This window comes from Sturnus vulgaris, chromosome 6 (genome assembly GCF_052056855.1).
Source record: "Sturnus vulgaris isolate bStuVul1 chromosome 6, bStuVul1.hap1, whole genome shotgun sequence".
In the NCBI taxonomy this organism is placed as follows: domain Eukaryota; kingdom Metazoa; phylum Chordata; class Aves; order Passeriformes; family Sturnidae; genus Sturnus; species Sturnus vulgaris.
In genome coordinates, this window is record NC_142248.1 from 2152900 (window position 1) to 2173361 (window position 20462).

At 44.3% G+C, this 20462-nt stretch overlaps 1 protein-coding gene across 11 annotated transcripts in view; it reads right to left on the reverse strand.

Annotated features, from left to right (window-relative positions):
* Positions 1 to 20462, reverse strand: part of BRSK2 (BR serine/threonine kinase 2) — a 302919-nt gene that overhangs the window by 103938 nt on the left and 178519 nt on the right. The gene's annotated exons all lie outside the window — the stretch shown is intronic.

A 20462-nucleotide genomic window follows, 5' to 3' on the forward strand; every position in this document is an offset into this window, starting at 1 on the left:
CCACAGAAAATTAGCTGTGGGAGTTCCATGACAATTCAAGGCTGTTCCTGCCTCACAATCCAAAGCCAATGACATGTTCTCAAAGTACAGAAACTCTAAGATGTCATGTAGGGCTCTCCTGACCTCCCACAGCCACAGATGTGGCTGCTCCATGAACTGCATACTCCATTCATGTTAGAAAATCCCTGTCCTGAAGAACTTGCCATGCATGTGGGAGAGAAGATACACGGCAGTGTGATTTTATAAGCTCCAGAACTGAGGCGCAGAAAGGGAAAGAAATATAAGAAGTGACATAAGAAGTAGAAGGCACAACAAGAAATTAAACCAGATTACTGGAGGCGCAGTGTTCAGAGCCTTAAGTGCAAGACTGTGCTTTCCCTCAATTCCCAGCCTGCCCAAGTGTGGCTACTTCCAAGAGCATGTTTTCAATGCTGAGTTAACAAGTTGTGACTAAGTCCCTGTAATTAGTGTAAGCCCTGTTCTCACCCAAAATTCCTATCATGACCACTAAGGGTATTCATTAGAGATGGAGCCAGTGCAATTCCTCAGCTGTTAGCAAAATTGCTCTGCTGCTCAAAACCACACTGTAACCGCTCTGATTTGACCTAGGCTAAGTCCAAGGGAGTTAATGTAGCACTGTGGAGACTTTGGACATGTGAAATAAACTCTGCGACAAGATGCAGTCTAAGCATTGCACAGTCGGGCATGGCAAATCTCAAGGAATCTACAAAGGCAGGAAAAAGACCTAAAGAAGCAAACAAGGACAACCAGGTAGGATTTTTTCCAGTCCTTTAAATAACTGATTCTCCCGGAGCTGTTATACTGACAAATAAACCATGAACAAACTACAAAACCATCCCTTAATGTCTCCCCTGCAGGGATCAGATGAGTAATTAGGAACTTGCCCCAGTACCTCTTAGTTCTTTATGTCCTTTAACTTCCTGAGAGAACATCCTCTGCTAAGCTTGAACACAGACAACTTTACCTGCATGCCAGTAAGATACTCTGCAGGAAATTAGAAAGTGGTAGTTTGCAGCACTGTGCAGAAGAGGATTTCCCAGCCTGTTGGTTATCACCCCAGATCTCTCTTCCCTTACAGTACCACATAAAAACACCAAAAGCAACTTCTGCACTACATCATCCTTAGCTTTCCTTACATACCAGGATGGAAGAAAGTATTTTTGCATATGTGCCAATCTCAGTCTTTGAAAGACTCTTATTCCTCTCTGCAGAGTCAAAAGTCATCTGAGAGATTCCACTTCCACACTTGGGATCTCTGAAAATAGCTCCTTCAGAGAAGTGGGGAACGCATTTAAACATGTATGTACACAGTTCAGCACTGCCAGAACTGCTAGGAATTCAGTGATACACACAGTGCTTGATGGTGACAGCTCTGTGGGTGTTAACTTACTCATGACCAGCACTCTGATGAAAGCTACTTATACACACAGGAAACAAAAGCTGGGTAGATTTCAGCTGTTCATCTATTTCACCACAGACCCAGGGGGTAGCTAGTTTATTCCATTTTTGCCTCCTCTTCAAAAAGACGTGTTACTCTTCTCTCTTACAAGATATGCCCTGATACTTGCAGAGGGCTTGTTCAGCCCTATAATTGATAAAAGTTGGATTTGCTTCAAAAATGAGGAAAAACAAAACAGAAGAAGCACCCACTCTCACAACACTCTTCCAACAGTACTGAGATTCACCTTCAGCAACATGTACTGCAGCTGCTCAGAAACTGCAACACCAACAAAGTTCCTTTTAGATGGGGAAGAACAGGTATTTCATGGGGAATGTGGCCAGTGCACCAGCTATGACAGGGATAATCCAACCTCAATCTTCCTCCTGGGGATATCCTGTCTGTGAAAAATTAAACATCCTACAGATGGGCTGTGTAACTGCATTGGTGATTCATTTCAGAGAAACCTCTTGGTTGGTTCAGTGGCAATGTAAGTTCAGATCAAGTGAGTGATGGATGGCAGCATCCAGTCAGGGTCCTGCTTGGTTACTGTCCTAAAGCATGAGAAGGGGCAGTGACTACACCTGGAGGAGGGAATTCAGCTACAGCACTGTGTGGCCTATGTTTGGTAAGAGACGATCAGAATAGAAAGGCAACATCTACTTATGACCTACAGACTTACTCTAGGAACCAACTGAAAATAATTAACCCAAGTTGCTTTTCTTTCATCATTAGTGTGTGAGCGTAGTGTGCGTATTTTTAAATCCCTGGGAACTAAATCCTAAGAAGAAATACAGTTTTGGAGGTCTCAATTTCAAGGCAGGTATGTAGAGAGCATCTGTCTTGATGTGCCTGGCAGCATTTGACTGCAGTATGTTCAGTTCAGTGGTGTGTTGTCTGTGCCTCTCAGCTTTCCACAGTCTGCTACCTCTTCTCTCTGTAAACCAAGGACAAAACTCATCTTCTCATCACAAGTAAGACTTCCAAGTAATGCCCTTCAGTGAAAGGACATTTATGAAGGAAAAATGTCATTACTGTACTGCAGTCTAGGACTTTGCCCCATGTAGAGGCACAAGACACTAATGGTTGTAATACTTTAGGATCTAAGATTCCCAGTTCTCTAAAGAGCAGTCTGATAAAGCTCATCCTCAAAAAATCTTACAGCGGTGTCCTGCATCTTTTCCCTTTTAATGCAAAACAAGATTTCAGAGAAATATGCAACACACCACTTCTCAGAATTACTACTGCAGTCAGTACTGATGGGTGACCCCCCTGGATCCTGTTAATTTTTTATGTCCCTACAAAGAAGGCAGTAATTGATCCTGGCTGGACACAGGCTGTAGATCTCAATAGCGATGTCTCTGATGCACGGCTCAGGAGGACCTAGCAGCCATCATGTCACTAGGAAAGGAGAGGTATCTGAACTCACTGGCAAAATAAGAGAGGCCTGAAATAGCATGCAGCTTTGCCTTCTTCCCCAGAGCTTTGCCAGCCCCTGGCATGCCTTTTTTGCGCAGCCCTGTGTTTGCAAGCCATGGAATGCTGTCCAGCTCCGAGCTGGCAAGGACAGGGGAGAGGAGAAACCCTGCAGCGGTGTTTGCTTTAATGCACATGCAATTATCAGAAAGCAGGGCAAGCTCAGAATAGCCTGTCTAGGGAGGCTCAGAGCCTGTGATAAACAGGAAACATGGAGAAACATTTGCCTAGTGGTTAAAAGAGAAAGGAACAAAGCAAAGCTTTTCTGTTGCATGAACACTGGGTCACATCACAGGATCCCAACTAAAGCCAGGGTTTCCTCATGCCATGGTGGGCTACTGACTGTGCCTTGAAACTGGGAGAAACAGCTGTGAAAGGCTGTGCAGGGCAAAAGGAGACACCTTGGTAATAGAGATTCTAAAAATCTGTGCAGGAGGCTGATTTGACAGGATGCTCCAGCGATTCAGCTAATGACAAAGTGCAAACAGGGGCAACGCGACTCTTAGAGGAATCATGCAATACTTTGCAGCCCTCTCCTCCATCTCTATTTCACTGTCTTTCTCCCCTGGAGGAAATCACATCTCTCTGGTTTAAGTCCATCTTGCCAGCAAATTTGCACTGGCAACAAGTGCTCTGCTCTCTTGCCTTTTGAGTCAAGCACACGGGGTGTTAATTCACTTAGAAGGCAAGGAGGGCAGGTAAAGGGAGCCTGATAGTTTGTCTCAGTGAAGAAGGAATTCTCCTTTTCTCTCGCATTAATTAGCTCAGTAACTATTGGGTCACTCATGACCCATCTGCTCCTTGAAAAAATGAGGCTCACAGCTGTCTCATATTACCAGGCTGTATTTTATCTACCAAACCTGTGCAAGCACTATGCAACAACCATTGCTAGCAGTTTCTCAAAGTATACCTACATGCAAAAAGCTGGGGGACAGCAGATGACATTTCTCCTTGGAAGCTTTGAAGCTCACCAGCAGCACACCAGAAAGCCCTCTCTTTCTCCATTAGCATCAGTAGTTTCCATATGGCTCAAAATGCTGGCTTGAGAAGGAATTCCAGAGCTGCACAAATGGTGAAGGGCAGCAAAGGCTGGCAGGATGCAAACATGTTATGCTGTTTTCCCTACTCGTAGAGCAAAATGGTGCAGGGAGGGAAGGTGTTGTAGGTTTTCTCGTGAAAATCAAGCTCTCTCTAATGCTGACCCTGCTTTGAGGTAACTAATGAAATACTTTTCAGAACTCATGGCTGTCCCTCAGTTACAAGAAACTCATCCAGGACGTGACCTTTTCTGAATTCACAATTCTCTACACTCAGAATGAACTTCAAAGGATGCAGAGATTTGGCTGCTTATCCAACTCCTCAGGCTAGAACTCAGGTTGGAAACCTTGTACCAGAGCACCTACTTTCTCCAGTGTCTGGCCTGCTGTGCAGTAATTTGCATTTCCATGATGAGGGCACAGAAAGAAGAGAAAATCACTCTGGTATTTCATTGAGTTGAAGTGGCAAAACCAAAGGCATCTCATAGGAAGGAACTAATATTAGGTTCTCTGAAAAGCCTGTGTTCCTGCCATAGCAGAAGTATCACAGCAAAACACCTGGGGCTTTATTAATTTGGTACTTAGGCTTTCATGTTATGTGGGACTGAAAGTTAAAAATGGTCAAAAATGCCTGGCTTTGGTGAAGACTGTCTAGGTCACCTGTTCACTCTTGCCCATAATGACAAAAATAGGCTATTCTTGAAATCAGAAGAGAACAGCATTAAAGCAGAAATGGCTTTATACAACAAGTAACTGCAGGCCCATTACGCCCTGTAGGGTCATCACTGCTGTGATGGGATCTCATTCCTCCAAACAGATTAAGCCATTACCAGATCTAAGCAATACCAAAACATCTAATGCATTATATCAGTTGCATCCACAATTTCTATGGGAGCATAAATAGAGTTGAAGTGGAAAAAATACCAGGGTTTAAATGATTAAACATTAAAGCATCTTTCTCTGCAGCTCTGAATTTGGCTGAGTTTTTGCTTAAAATGACCTTTCATTACCTTTATCCAAAACCTATTCACTAGTCTATTATGAATGCAAATGGAGAGCCATGGAAGTTGTGCATCTGTGGGGAGTATTTCTTGTTGCTATTGTAGCCATTAACCTCACATTTCTGAATATACTGGGCCAGATTCAAAATGTATTGAAGTCAACAAAAGACATCAATTGACTTAAGTGGGATTTGAATCAGACCTTCTAATGATCATTAAGTGGTATCTGGAAGAAATCTTCCATTACACAATTTTGACTAATTAAATGTTTTAACATGAATTCAGGTTTTCTGTTAAGTACTAGTAATTACAAGAAGATTTTACAAGAAGTAGTTAAATGAGGGGGAAAACTAGACTTAGATCTCCATAGAATCAGACAGCTAGACAATGACTTACAAAACACTTACAACAAACAGACAAAATTACTGGAAAGCTGAGCAGTTCCTCATTTTTCTGAGGGCTGTATTATGGGCTCATTCCAACACAATTTTTGTTTGCATGTGTGCTTCTCGAAGCTATTTCCCCATAAATGAAAATGAAAATAGGTATGTGTGAGAAGCAAGTGAGATGCATATTTGATTTTAAAATTTGCATGTGCAGACTTCTATACCATGAAGCTTTAGGAGGGAAATTTACTTTCCACAAACTAGTATTATACCACAGTGTCAGTTTCTGCTTGTCTTTTTCCATAGTCCCCTCAAAACTGCAACTCTTAAAGTTCTACTGAATTTCAAAATTTAGCATAAAGTCTGAGAGTATGAAGTTGACTGGATGGATACTGTGCTAATTTCCTTGGAAATCCTTTCTGCTGTTACCATTGCACCTCCACAACAGATTCATGGCCTGGCCTGACACATAGATTCCAAGGTCTTGAAGGGACAGATCCTACCAGCCATGGAAAATCCTGCCCAGGAACGTCACAGTTTAACTCTGTAGTTAACACCTGCCGTGTTCCTCAGGGCTCTGCCATCAGCTGCCAAGTAAATATGGCACTTTGACTTATCTGCAGAGTATGCTGCTTTAAGAAGCATCAGGGCTTCATGCAGGAGACACTGATGGGAGCTGACAAGGAGTGGATTTATTCATTCAGCACTTGAGATGATCTGCTGCCCGGTGGTACACAGCTAACGAGTGACTGACACACAAGTCTCTGCCAGCAGTCAGCAGAACAGGCAAATAGCCTCCCTGTGCCTCCTGTCACCTTCAGTGAGTACCACATCCTGGCTGCCATCACCAAGCAGTGCAGGACACAGGACACAAACCTGCAGCCACTCTGCAAGAGAAATAACCTGATCTTTGACTTGCCTTTCTTTTCCCCTCCTTATCCTGGTTTTTAATGTTAACGTACGCAGTGCTTTCTATAAGTCAGCCTGGCATTTATGAGAAACCCACCATGCCCATGCAGCAGCCACAGCCAAGTCTGTGTGAACACTGGTAACCACTGCTCCAAAGCAGCACACTCAGTCCCTGTCCTGTGCACAGCCCTCCTGGCCGTGCCACATCTACAGTGCTCATCCCAAGTGTAGAGCTGGAAGTCTAGTCCCCCCTAGCAAGGCACAGAATCAAAGAATCACAGAATAACCTGAGTTGGAAGGGACATTAAGTCCAACTCCTGGGCCTGAACAGGACACTCCAAGAGTCACACCATGTCTCTGAGAGTTTTGTCCAAATGCTTCTTGAACTCTGTCAGGCTTGGTGCTGTGACCACTGCCCTGGGCAGCCTGTATATAAATGTGTGCTGGGCTCATTCCAGGGGTGTATATGGCCCTGTGCAGGAAGGGAGTGCAGTTCCTGAGTAATTTTGCCCCAGCAGAAGTTACTTCTGAAGAGAGAAGGTGCAGCCATGAACATTTAATGCCTTGTGGGCTGCAATGTTAAGCTACATAAAAACAGTAACTCCACATAGAGAAATAAACTGTAAAATTAAGGAGTATGGAGAGTTCAGCTTCAAATAATACAGGTGCAGAACTTCTTGTATTATTTGAGACATCACAGATTTAATATGGGCAATACCAAACATAACACTACAGTGTTGGAGCCAAAGTGTGGAAAATGCAGAAGATGCTGAATCCAATTAAAAAAATATGGGCAAGCACAAAGGAGTCAGTATAGAACAGCACAGCAAAATGTTCTGCCAAAAATATAGTGCAGAACTTCTGAGAGCATTGGTTGAGGATATGATAAGACAGAGGGGTTCCCAAGAGCATCTAGGAATGGGACTGAGACAGTGAAGGGATGCTGACTGTACCATGGACTGGATCCTTGAGGGAGTCCACCATCAATAGGAAGAAAAATTTAAAGCACAGTTTTGGAAAAGCTTCAAAGGATGACATCTCTACCATTTCCTATGTGTCTCAGCTAACCTCTTTCTCCTTCTTCCTTTTTTTCTCCATTAGTCACACTGGCCTTGTTTAGCTCTTTGGCATTGTCTTACACAAATGTCCTTTACATTTTCTGTAATACTCTTCTAGAAGCAATCAATGGGATTGCTGCTATTCCCTTCTCTGCATCTTTTTTTAATGGCCATCTCTGGTTCCCTAAGAAGAAACAAGGCAGGTAAGAGGAGAGGGCAGAACAGCTGGAGCTCTGCAGAGAGGGGAGGCAGAAGCCAGACTCCATCCCTGCCTTGCCCTTCTCCACAACAAGCTTAACAACATCGCTGATTTCAAAGAGTGGAAAACAGGTAATATGATTTTTGTTATTCTGCTATATTCTCCTGTCATTCACTTTTGGTTGCCCCTTAACTCTTTAGATAGATATTTGTATGTTTTTGTCTATTAGGATCTCGTTTCAGCTGAATTAATAAACTTAGTGAGATACTAACAGCTGATGTCTAGAAGGGATTCTCCAGTCCAGTAGTCCCTCACAGCTGGCAGAGGCAAAAGCAGAGTCTGAACCAACCCACAGCTCACCCCTTTGTTTCCAAAATATGGTGTTGAAGCACAATTGCACCTCCCAGAGGGACGCTATCCCAGACAAACAGCAGCATGGACCTCATCCAAGAACTGGGAAAAGGCCAAGGGCAACACATATTCACAGAGTTAATGTTTGCACTTTGCTTTGCAGTAAAGAGGGACCCTTGAGGGGAGGCCTGGCAGCTGCAGGCAGAGGCATCAACAGCTGCCCTCCTGCCAAACTGTGGAGCCAGTGGCTGGCTACTCAGGGAGGCCAAGCAAGCCTCCAGGCCAGTTCTTCTGCCCCAGCAGGTCGCCAGTGGTTTCTATCACCCTGCAGCATAAATAGCAGCTCCCTCCTTATGTGCTCTATGTTAATACTTCCATGTCCATTCCATCTCAGGGACACTGATCCCAAGAACTACTTATTCTTATCTGTGATGAGAAATCAGTCAGCTTTGTCCATAGTTGTGCCCCCAGTGACCATATCTGGTGTGTCTCTGTAATGACACAAACCAGCGCTTCAGTTCCAGCCGTCCCTGCCCACCCATCTGGATGTGGGGTTATCACTCTTTCATGGAGACCCACCTCAACCACAGGCATGCTCGTTCATATATTGCAAAACAGGGCTGAACAGCACGGGAAATCAGCAGTAACCTCTTAATATCTTTATCTGGGGGCTACTTGTTTGGATGTAGCCAACAGCAGATGAGCTCAAAGCCTGTTGTTCTCTCAGCTCTGGTGACTCACACTACAAAATTAGTGGCCTCAGCTCCAGGTGAGGAGTAAACTACTGGTGGACAGTTAAATGGCTGTCACAAAACCTTCCCCTCCCTCACCTACTGCACCTCAGTTTGGAGAAAAGGCACAAGCTTTCAAGATGATGCTAACCCTGACACAACAGCTTTGTCCCTGGTGCCTGTCACTCCTTCCATCACATCAGGGATACAGCAAAGACAACAGCACTGTCTGGGAGTTTTCCACTGGGGATTAATCTTCAAAAGAATGACTAATAAGGCAGGAATTGAACTACAAAGCAAGAGGCAGAAAGAGAGAGAAGAGGAAATAAAATTGCCTATTGTGCCTCGGTCTTGAGGCTGCCTGTGCTCACTCCCTGCCTCTCCTGAGGTTCAGCCTGCAACAGAAGACATTACAGCAAGACTTGTACTCCCCTCAGTGAAGACAACATCTTCCTCTGTTTTGTACAAGCAACAGAAGCTGCAGAAAATTAGTCCACTGCTGCCATCAGCAACCAGGATCTCTCACAGCTGGGAGTTAAGAGATCAAAGACAGCAACGAAGGAACATTTTGTTTCTCAGTTATTTTATCTCTACTCTTCTCATATCCTTCTCATCACACACCAGTCCTTTATTGCTGGAGGTGCTGATGACATCTTGCAGACTATCAACATCAATAATCAGGATCTAGAAGCCTCTTGGCATGAAAGGTTTACAAACAACATTGTAAAGATAGTTTCTCGAGCATCTCAATACAAATGATGGGGATAAGCTAAGTCATTCCTTCTCCTCATTGTCTGAACCTACTTAGGAAATGAGGATTTAAGTCACCTCTGGCCATATCCAGCATATGCTCTGGTGCTGAGTACAAAAATTTTTCACATCTTCATTACGTTTTCCAATACATTATTCAGTCAGGTCAGACTTTCAGAAGTACTTGGCATTGGCCTATCTCCTTATCTTAAAGTTCCTGGGACTCTTTCTACTAAGAGAGACCAGAGTCAGCCAGTAATGATTTGCAAATTCCATCTTTAAGTTCTAAGTCTCTGGAGAGGGGTCTTGTAATATGAGGCCTGCCTTTCTATTTATGAATCTGAGCCTCAGACATTTCTTCTCAGATCCTGCAGCATTTCAGAGCCGTTCTGAGTCCTAATGGTGAATTCTTCACCACACTAAGCCATAGCCAAACATATTCCCTACCCTAAAATAGGTCCTCTTTTCCACATAGTGACAATCACTCCTGCAGTGTGGTCCTGAATTACCTGTGTCACTCCAAAACAACCTATACTGCTATGACAAGTGTTGTACTGCAGTGCAGATGCACCCACCAACACAGCATTATTGCACAGAGAGCAGGGAGACCTATGAAATTAAGGCATTTTAAATTTGAGAAGTGGTATTTTTATTATCTCTGAAGAAGTTGTGGTTGTGCATGTTCAAAATAGTCAACTTAGGTGCCATTATTTGAGTCTCTTCCCATTCCTTTGTATCTGTCCTGTGTATCACATCTAACACAGAATTCACAGCTATTTGGCTTTTGATGAAGAGAAAAGACAGGATGCAACACTTTGGTATGTCAGGTGACAATGCATCGCTAAAGGAAGTGCTAATGACTCAAAAACTACATAGCTAAAGCAACAGGAAAGTTCCAACATTTAGCAAATTAGCTTAATTCTCTGAAGACAATGAACTTGGGTGGACATGCTAATTCCAGTTATACCTGAAAGTGGCAGAGAATACATTCCAAAAAAAGATGAGAATTTGAAAACTGGGGTTCACTTAAATCATACCACATTAGGCCTGTACACCTTGGGATGCTTTGGCACATATACAAGCATCCTGCTTTCACAATCTAATAAACACTCCCTTGCACTTGCCAAATACTTAAAAAACCACTTATATGTGCAGACTGAAAAATGCTCACAAACAATTTGCTGGAAGATTGCAGGCTAAATTTGAAACCAACAATATTTGAAATGGACAGCTGGGCCAGATGTAACCCCCTCCCACCCCAACTTTTCAGTGTTTCCTTCAAGAGATCATATTCATCAGTCAGCTGAACTGTGTTTCCAGATGTCTGGAATAAGTGAAAAACAACCTGTGAATCAGGGAATTTTCCAGTACTCGGCGTTGTGGTCACAACAGAGTTTTGGAATGAAAAGGCAAAGGATGCTCTTCATGTCATCCTCTCTCTACAGAAAGGAAAACCAATTACCTCTCTTTACAGGAGACATAATTAGCTCCCTTCTTTCCAGTGGAGAAAGCCTTTTCCCTAAGCTTATGCTGCCTCCCACACAAACACAGGACAGGCAAAAAAGCAACCAAAATCTTGCTGAGGCGGATGCCATGCTGAGGAAACCCAGCAGTGCCCTCAGATATGAGGAAACGGTGCCTGTGCTGGGAGGTTCACGTGTTGAATCCTGGCTTTTGCAAACGTATTTGTGAGGAGAGGAGCACATACAGAGTATCAGCAGCTGGTACAGAACTGTGGGGATTTTAGGAGGCCATCTCTCTTCCCTGCAGAGATCTACATAACCATTAAACAGAGTTTTCCCCTTCCTTGGTAACAGTCTTACTCCATCCCAAGTGGACAACTTGAGGGCTATCCACAGTTTTGTCCTGTCCTTTGGTATTATTGTGCTGCCCACATGTTCCTGTATTTAAAGCAGGGCAATGTTACACATCCAAATTGGGAGCCTGATTTTATTTTAGAGTGCATTCCTTATGCTACGACAGAAGCCACATAAAAACCACCAAATCCTAGAGACTGTGAGAACCTTTTTTTTAACTATTCCTCCTCTGGTTTTGCATTCTTATTCTTGCTAACGTTTCCAAATTGTTAACCACTTTTTTCCTAAGGCAAGAGTGATTTTCCTGGCAATTTTTCGCACATTTTCCATGTTCTCTTCAGGATGGCTGGGGACTTGGAACTTGTAGAAAATGTTTTACTTCCATTTCAAGAAAGTGTTTGAAGTGCATGCTTAGTCTACACCATGACTGTACAGCAATAAGGGCAATAAAAGACAGAGAAGTGATGAAATAAAATGAGAAAAAAAATCACCTTGTAAGTTCTAGCAAACCTTTAGGAGAATAACAAATTTAGTTTGAAATGGTGGCCAATGTGGATGTTTTTGGTGGCCAAGCAGGAAGTGGGGATAGTCTTTACTTCTGACCCATTAAACATGCATTTTGTAAAGCTACTTTTTTGATTAGATTCCTTTGGACATGTTTTCATTTACTGACGTCCCTTTTCCTTCTCTGGGAACAGTGACCTGTTTGAGAAACCTGAGATGTCTCCACAGGGTATAATTTAGCACTCTCCAGGCTTGCCAAGATCCCTGGAGCTCTCTTGTGTCTCTCTGATCCCTTATCTTGCTCATGATCTGCAAATGATCAGTCACAGAAAGCCCACAGGAGAGGAGGCTGCTGCCTACCTACTGAAGGCCTGAGTTTGTCAGTTCTACTTTCAAACAAATAAGCAAGGCTTCACTTACAGAAAATACACTGAAAGCTCTGATATACTCTTATTAAGGAAATATGAAGCAGTTCTTTATATCTGAAATAAGCAAAAGAGGAAAAAAATCAAACAGCCCTCCCTTAAAAGTGCTCTGAATATTTTCAAATAAGGCAACGTTCATTGGAGAGAGGAAAGAAAATGTGTAGGACATCGCTGTGTCCCCTCTTTGATCTTAACTATAATGGCTCTTCCTCGTGCTTTTCCATGACAAGTGTGGATATTCTCCAGGACTCCAAATGGAAGCCAGCACTTCCAATCAGCACTTTAATGGGATCACTCCAATGGTGGTCTCCTTTAGACCTGAACATCCAGTTTGCAGCAAGTTTCCTTCTGGAAGAAGGGTATGATGTTACAAGAGAACCCAGGACCTCAGAGGTGACAGAGTACTGCCAGAATCTAGAGAGGGTTTACATGAATGAATGAGTTAGAATTTCAAATGTAGGCCAGAAACAGCCTGCCCAGCCTAATTTTTTCTCCCTCATAGTGTTTATTCAACCAAAAGGATTTTCAGACGACCTGAGGGGATTGCCTTCATGGGTGAGTGTGCATTTGACCAGAAGTCCTATTTGGCAGAATGACTTTTATTGTAAGCAGTTTGGTTCTGTTGCTCCTGCCACGTGCTGCTCTTCTTGGCCTTCTGGCTCTCTCCAAATCCTGGGTGAACTCCCCTTTCTGCAGCACACCAGGGATCCAGCAGATGCACAAACTACGTAGTTGAACAATCACTTTACCCCTCAGGCACTGCCAAACAGTTTCTTGTGCAGCTTAGGGGGGCATATACTGCTGCTCTGCTACAGAAAACCAGGGTGCCCTTCTAGAAACGCCTTCATTTTGGTTGAAATGCCACCTGCATTTTACAGGAGTGATCCTGAACCAGCAAAACGAATCTGGCAAGGGGTTAAAATAGGAACTGTATTTTATTTTTAACTGAGGTTGGAGAATTTCCTTCTTTCCTTTTTCCCTTCCCCTTATGACACCTCTTTAAATAGAGTTGCTTTCCCCAGCCCCAAACCCACCTAATACCAAGGGGTCAAGCTATGTTTCTTGAGTGCTTTGTTCACCTAAACAGTATGGGGGTGTGAGATAAGTGCTTGTCGAAGCCACCAACGATTAAAACATCATCACCACGAGGAGCAGCTGCCTTCTGTGCAGTCAGCTCTGTCAGCCACCCCCGTCCTCTCTCTGCCGTATCAGAGCATCCCACCTCTCCCTGGGGGATCCCCACAGCCAGCTCTGCCACGGGCCTTGAGCTCTGCTCCTCACACCCAGCCTGCCTGCTCATTAATCATTTGGGATGTGGCTGCTTCTGCCACAGCTGCACACACCTAAAGAATGAGGATGGTTGGGGGTTTTTGTTGTTTGTTGGGGTTTTTTTTTGTTTTTTGTGCTGCAACAGAGGAAACAGAGGACCTTAGAAGCAGCAAAAAGAGTTGTACTGCATTCCTCTCAGTGGCTGTGGCTGGCTCTCGGCTGTACTGATGTTCCAGCAGAGTCAGGGCATTAAAACATATGCCTGGAAGAAACCTCCCACACAAAAGGCCACTGTAATTCCTGCAGAGTTGGACTAAAGACTCTGTGCCAGTTTCCTACCCAGGTATGTCAGGGACACATGCAAGTACCAGTTGTTGGATGAAGCACAACTGCTATTCCCCTTCAGTCCCTGGAGTGTAAAATCATGGTAATCAAAACAAAAGTCAGAGCATTTGTGAGGCTCCTCTATCTTCCCCTTAGAGACAGGTGACTTTACTGCCCTTAATGTAGCAGAGAGACTTGAGAAAGCTGGCTGTGCCCTTCAAGCTACTGACAAATGTAACTGCTTGGCAAAATGCACTGTGCAATACTAAAAGGAAAGTCCTCTCACAGTAATAGCTTTTCCAAACCAGAGATCAGTCACCAGCCAGAACAGGAATGCCAAGCATTTCCAAAATGTAAGGCACAATCGCATTTTTCAACTTCCCAACAGAAAAATGAGGGAGCTGCACAAGACCTGAAGTGCTGGTGCAAAGCAGATGCAGCGATGTCAGAGCTTCTATTCCCTCTGCAGCACTGGCTGAGCACAAACAACAAACAACAGCCCCTTCACTGTCACACACCACCCCTTACAATGTGGTTATTTTGTCCTGCAGGACACATAGCAGGAATCCAGAGAGAAATTAAGAAAAAGAACTGCTTTCCACAGCCCCCAGGGCAGCTTTGATGCCCTCGGGACACTTCTACCTTCACACAGGACTTGGCCTGTACAACAGTTCCACTTTGATGGTGATTTCCACCTGAATCCCCTTCTTTCCCTTCAGTGACAGCCTTCCCTGTTGCCTGCCCCCTGCTAGCCCTCCACAGCTCTGGCAGTGGCCAGGTGCAAGGCAATGTATTCAGGGATGATTGGCATCCTTTTTGCATTTCCTTCCTTTGTCCTTTCCAAGTAAATTATCTTTGGGACCCTGGAACAAGCCATCACTTCAGAGCATCATTTCACTAAGACATGGACAGCAGCCCCAGGACCTGCAGGACACATGTGAGCAGCAGGCTGTGTTAGGAAGCATCAGCACTGAACACCTCACTGGCACATCCTCCTCATCAGGGACTGCTGTCAGTCACTGAAATACCCCCTCCTGCTGCTAAGGTGACCTGGATCAGGCCCCTGATACCTGCAAGCACCCTTTTCATTCCCAAGGAAAATGTTCTTCAAACTGCAGCACAGGGATTTCCTTACATTAGAATTAAGGAGCTTCCAATCTTTTCCTAAAGGAGCTTTTTTTTCCCCCCAAAATTGCAACCATTATATATTTTTTTTTAAATCAACATTGAGAAACACTAAAAAGCTTTCTGTAATACTTCTTAGAGTTAGTATTTGCTTCCTGCTGGGAATTCACGTGCTGTCAGTGGAAGCTTCATCAGATGCTGACAACTTCCCCCATCGGGAATGGCCCTGAGGAAGGATGTTTCCTCTGTGACTGCTCTTCTGCAGGAGGCAGCAGCAGGTAATGCCCACAGTTTCAAAATAATGTTGGGTTCTCTGCACTGAAGTACCCTGGGGGCAGATTTTCAGCTGATGAACTACCCACAGTTAAGACATTAAGAAGAATCCCTTTTCCAGTGAGGGGCAACATAAAAATTAGATTTCCAAGTTTTTTAGACATTATAGTGGACTGGTCTAATGAAAATCTGGTCTAAGAATAGAAGCTAAACCCCTCTGAAAAGTCTATGGCTATGCCTAAATTTTGGAGGGGATAAAAGGCTGCTGCAAGGTTCCACTAAAGGTAGGAGTAGCCTGTCTCATTACAGCAAATGTTTTCTACACATTCCTCAAGGAAAGAACTCCAAATACAAGACACATCTGTACTGTTTGGCATAAAAACACATCTTAACCAGATAGAACACTAAAATGAAAGAAGAAGTGCAATACCTTCTACTGCATAAATATACATAGTTCCAAACTTGAATTTGAATGACATGTGCTTCCAAACCCACCTTTGGCATACCTCCAAACAAAATCATAACAACCTAGAGCCTGGAGGTTTCACGGTGTGGGGTTAAAGTCGGAATGATCATCTGAAATGATATCCAAAGGAAGCCATAAAGCTGTCTAAGGGTCTCCAAACTTAGTCTGGATTCACTGGGTCTGTTAAGACTCTGGCAAATGCCATGATCAATATTGGCTTGCTCTGACAAGATATGCAAGGGAGGCTGTGAGGTTGAGGTGCTGATTTGTGATTCAGAGTCTATCTTTACTTTCTGATTTTCTTAATAGCTTCTTTTGCCCTGCATGGGCTACTTAATCTATCTGTGTCATAGTTCAGTATCCAGAGAATGCAGACACTAAGATATTGGATTTTTACCCACATTTTCGTGCCTTTTTACATGCATTGACTGTTCAGATATAAATGCCTCAGGTCAGAGGTGGTCCTTTGTTCTGTCTTTAAAAACAGCTATGGTGTCTGGTATGCCAGGGCACGTGCTAAGACACACCCTCTGACAAATGAAGAAATGACATTTCAAATGTCACCACTAACTCAACTTGGAGCCTGCAGAGAACAAAGCAGTGGGGGGAGTAAAGTCTGCAATATGTCATATGGAGCAAAATACAAGTTCAAAGCATGCTGCCACAGCTGAGCACCTGACTGTGGTTGGTGCTGGGGCTCTTCTCTACTGCTCTGGCTCCGAGCATGCATCAGGAATCAGCAAATAATTCAGATGTCCTCACGTCAGTCAGGAGGAAGCAGAGGCACTGCACATCCTCCGAGCACAGGAAAATACACCACGGACGCTGGGAGGGAGGGCACACAGCATTACAGGTGGACTGGAAATAACAGAGCAAGCTTCATGCTGAAAAGCAGGGAATCTTTGTCATGACAACAGAGAGAGCTGTTAAACTATACAACATGCACAGGGAATGTAGACAGGCAGCACGCTGGCAGCACTGCAGCACTGAATGATGGTTTATTTTTAACAACAGTTTCTGAAACAGGAGCGGGTGATTTTGTTTGTCACTTTTTATTTCTTCCAATTCTCTAGATGGATACTAGATCCTTTTGTAAGATTTTTTTGTTTATTTATTATGGTTTCTCCTTGAAGCAGAGAATGAAAATGCTGTGATAAGTAGACTGAAAGGTTCACTTAGTTGCAGCTGCAGTTTCCCTAAGTGCTTCTGTGTCCCCCGCTGAACTGCTGTTTTGTAATGCAGTCGAGGTAGAGCACGCTTTGGGGATATTCCACAGCTCTCCTCCTGCCTCCATCACACCACCAAAGAACCGTTTTTCCTCTCTCCTCCCTTCACCCTTCCTTTCCTGTGAAGGGACAAGAGTTACCAAGAACGAAAGGTACTGTCACCTTCCTGGGGCTTTTTTCCCACCAACTAAAGCCTCACAAATCTAAAGCATTAGCTAAGCAGTTTCATGCTTTGCTCCTGCCCCACGTCCTTCAAGGTGTGCAAACACAGCTTGCTGCAGACTAACAAGCCACGCAGCAAACACTCCACACTGGGGACTAATGCTGGGCGACCAGAGGATCCAGAGCTGCAGCTCAGTGATCTGAGGAACAAGCTCTGCCACTTTGTCCCCCTCATTAATGGGCAGTGAGCATAGAGGGCAAGCGTGACTAGGCAGGAGAAAGCAGGCTGTCCAGGGAATCGTGCAGTGGAGTGCTGGGCTTTGCAGTCTGCCATAGGGTGAGTCACACTCTGAATTGCTGGGCTGCTATCTTAGTTACAGGAGATGCTAATTCAGCTGGTCAGGTAGAGTGTGCTTTTAGGAGGCTAATACGAGCAAGCATATTGAGGCTCTGGGACTTTTCCAGGCTTCATAGCTGTTCTGCCTATCCTAAAGGGAAGATGCACTCGTGAAACACAAATGCACAGCAGGATCTGGAATACCAGCCTCCTTTGGAGTTTTCTGGCATGGTCTCTAATGCAAGACTTTGAGCTGTTTGGCAGATTAATGGGGCAGTTTATTCTTCTGTGATGTTTTCAGAGGCAGCTGGAAGCACTGTGATGGGGAAGGTCTCAGTTTCAAGCAGGCACCTTCCATCTGCTTCATAAAAACAAAGGTGGAAACTTTTAAAAGACTGATTTCAAAAGAGGGAAACCATTTAACAGAATGTCACTGCTCTCTACTCTGGTTCTTTAGTACCCAGCAGGATTTGAGAGTTTCTTTTCAAAGACTCAGTGTCCAACCTAAAGCCTACTGCAATTAACTCAAAAGTGACTCACACTGGAGGGCACTGGATCAGAACCTGTGAGGCTCTTGGACTTGCACTGCCACATCTGCAAACCCTTAGCTGGTCTTCCTACGAGGAGGAGAGGTGAAGGAGTAGTAAAGAGGGATGAGACTCAGTGCCTGCCCTTTCCTGAAGAGACAGTCAGTGCACAGCAGCCGTGAGAGTCCTCTGGGTGCTGCTGGATGAGGCACAACAGACTCGGCCCTTCTCTATGACCTGCCGTGCTGATAGTGACAACAGCTTGTCGTCAGCTAACACAGAGCTACCATGGCAGTCAGCCGAGAGAAGACCCAAGGTGCCATTTTTAGGGTTAGTCGATTCTGCCAGGAACTCCAGTCCCCTGGGACATGACCCTTTTCATGGAGTTTTCTGGAGGGAGCAAAGGAGCAGAGGTCAGATTCTTAGCCAAGACATCAGAGCCAAGCTGTTCCCTGGAACACCCTTTGTTGCCGTCCTGCAGCCTCCGCTCACTCCTCCCCTTCCCAAAAATAAAGCTCCATGATGTAAAAACATTCCTCTGGGGCTGGAGGTGGAAAAACTAGGACACCACAGTTCGGAAAACGCTCAGCACTGCATGAAATATTCACTATCAACCAAAACAGGTTTACCCGGAGGAGGGTATGATGAAAAGGGAACAGGGAATCAATTTCACTGTCCTATGGTTTGTTATTCTGGCTGCTTCTTCTACTCTCCAAATAAGCTGAGCTTTTTGGAAGCTTCTGTCTGACCCAATTCCCATTCCCTCACTTTTCAGTCTGTGTATGCCTCCTGTTTTGTGCACAGATAAACACTCATCCTAAAGGCATCTTTGCCCAATCCTAAATGCTCCTGCTCTCCTGAACTGGGCTAATCATGCAACAATTTATCAGAGGGAGAGCCAGAGAGCACATGTGCAGCTGGGGATCCATCAGCTGAGCACTGTGAGATGGGAACTGAGGAGCCCCTGAACTGAAGTGCTTTCCTTCTCCTTTCACAGGGCCACCTTCTCTGCCCTTCAAACACTGCACATCATCAGTGGGGGTGAATCAAAATACTTCTCTCTGTAACTGATTGCCAAGTTGTTTGTTCTGAGGTTTGCCCAATGCAAAGGACAGGAAGAAACCTGGAAAATACGGAAAGCAGGAGAAAGGGCTTTGGTGATCTACCACCCTCCTGTGTTTGCATTCTGCCTTCTGCAGGTACAGGTCTCAGTGCAGCCCCAGCCTGAAGCAACATTAATTGTGTGAGTCTGTGTCCAGGCATACAGCAAGTTCAGCCTCATCACCAGAGATACAGCATTCCAAGCAATAAGGAGGTGTTCAGACAGTGCAGTGGGAAAAGGGAGATCAGTAGAGGTGATGGGAAGGATGACATCAACTGAATCTGTGGTTCCCTGTAGGTAACCTGGGATGAGAAATCAAGGCAAAACCAAAATGCCCAGGCAGCTGCAAGCGAGGAAGATGATACAATTCCCAAATTCTCAAAATGACAACACACACGGGAAATCACATATTTAATTTTTCCAGTGAGTTCTCACAGAGAAAGGGGCTTACACACAAGTCCAGCTCCCATGCACTGACACCTCAAAAAATGAGCTACAAATGGAAGCTAATCTGCAGTTAATTCATTTTCCATTCAACCAAACTCCCAACACATTTTATGAAACAAAGGAGCTCTTTAAATGCTCCAAAGGGCATTTCCCTAATGTTGAAGAGCATGTGCACCCAATACTTGGTCTGCTGAAGTGAGGATCTGTATTGTTCTACCAAGTCAGGGAAACACAGAAACTCATCCTCCTTGATGCACAGTTCCTTCTCCACCCTCACATCTGGAGCTACTCAGCTCACTGGGATATCCCAGGACATCCCTCTGAGACCTCTAAACAGGCACAACAGGACTCAAGTTATGGCCCTAAAACTTCATGTGCACCCTGGATGTGTGAAGTTGGTCCTATATTTATGAATGTTATACAAAAAGTAGGATTTATTCAATCAGATGAGTTTGGTCTTAAAATTAAATTCTTTGTGCTGGTATTTTTTTTTTAAACATGTATCAATGATCACTTCATTGTTCATATTATGTTAAGACCCCACTTAACATCATGCCTTTGTTCTGATACCTGTAAGTACAAAGCACACAATTCCAGCCTTACTGAGACTGGGAAGGCAGTTAGGAATGGAGCTTAGAACAGGGGTCTGCTTAGTCCAGAGGTTTCCCAACAGATGCTGGCAGCTATTGCTTATGGAAACACACCAACAAACAGAGCAACTAAGGAGTGAGTCTTCCCTAGTGCATCTGCCCCTCTCACCTTCTGGCAATCAGTGAGGATCACTTGACCTGGAATGTATTCCCCAAGCAGCTCTCTAAATCTTGAACCTACACTCGCTTTAGGCTTCCCATTATTCTGTAGTTTCACTATGAGTTTTTTGTTCATTTTACCCCCCCCCCAACCCAATCATGTAATTATTTCCCAGTCATTCTGGCAGATCTCTCACTTCTTAAAACCAGTGTTCTCATGATAGGCCTATGGTAAATGGCAGCCAGGACAAGGACTCCGATTTCAGAGTATTTAGGAAAAGAAATGAAGGCTACCTCCCAGTACCATTTTCAATCTATTTTTTCCCCCAGGAATTAGCTCTGTTCAAGAATT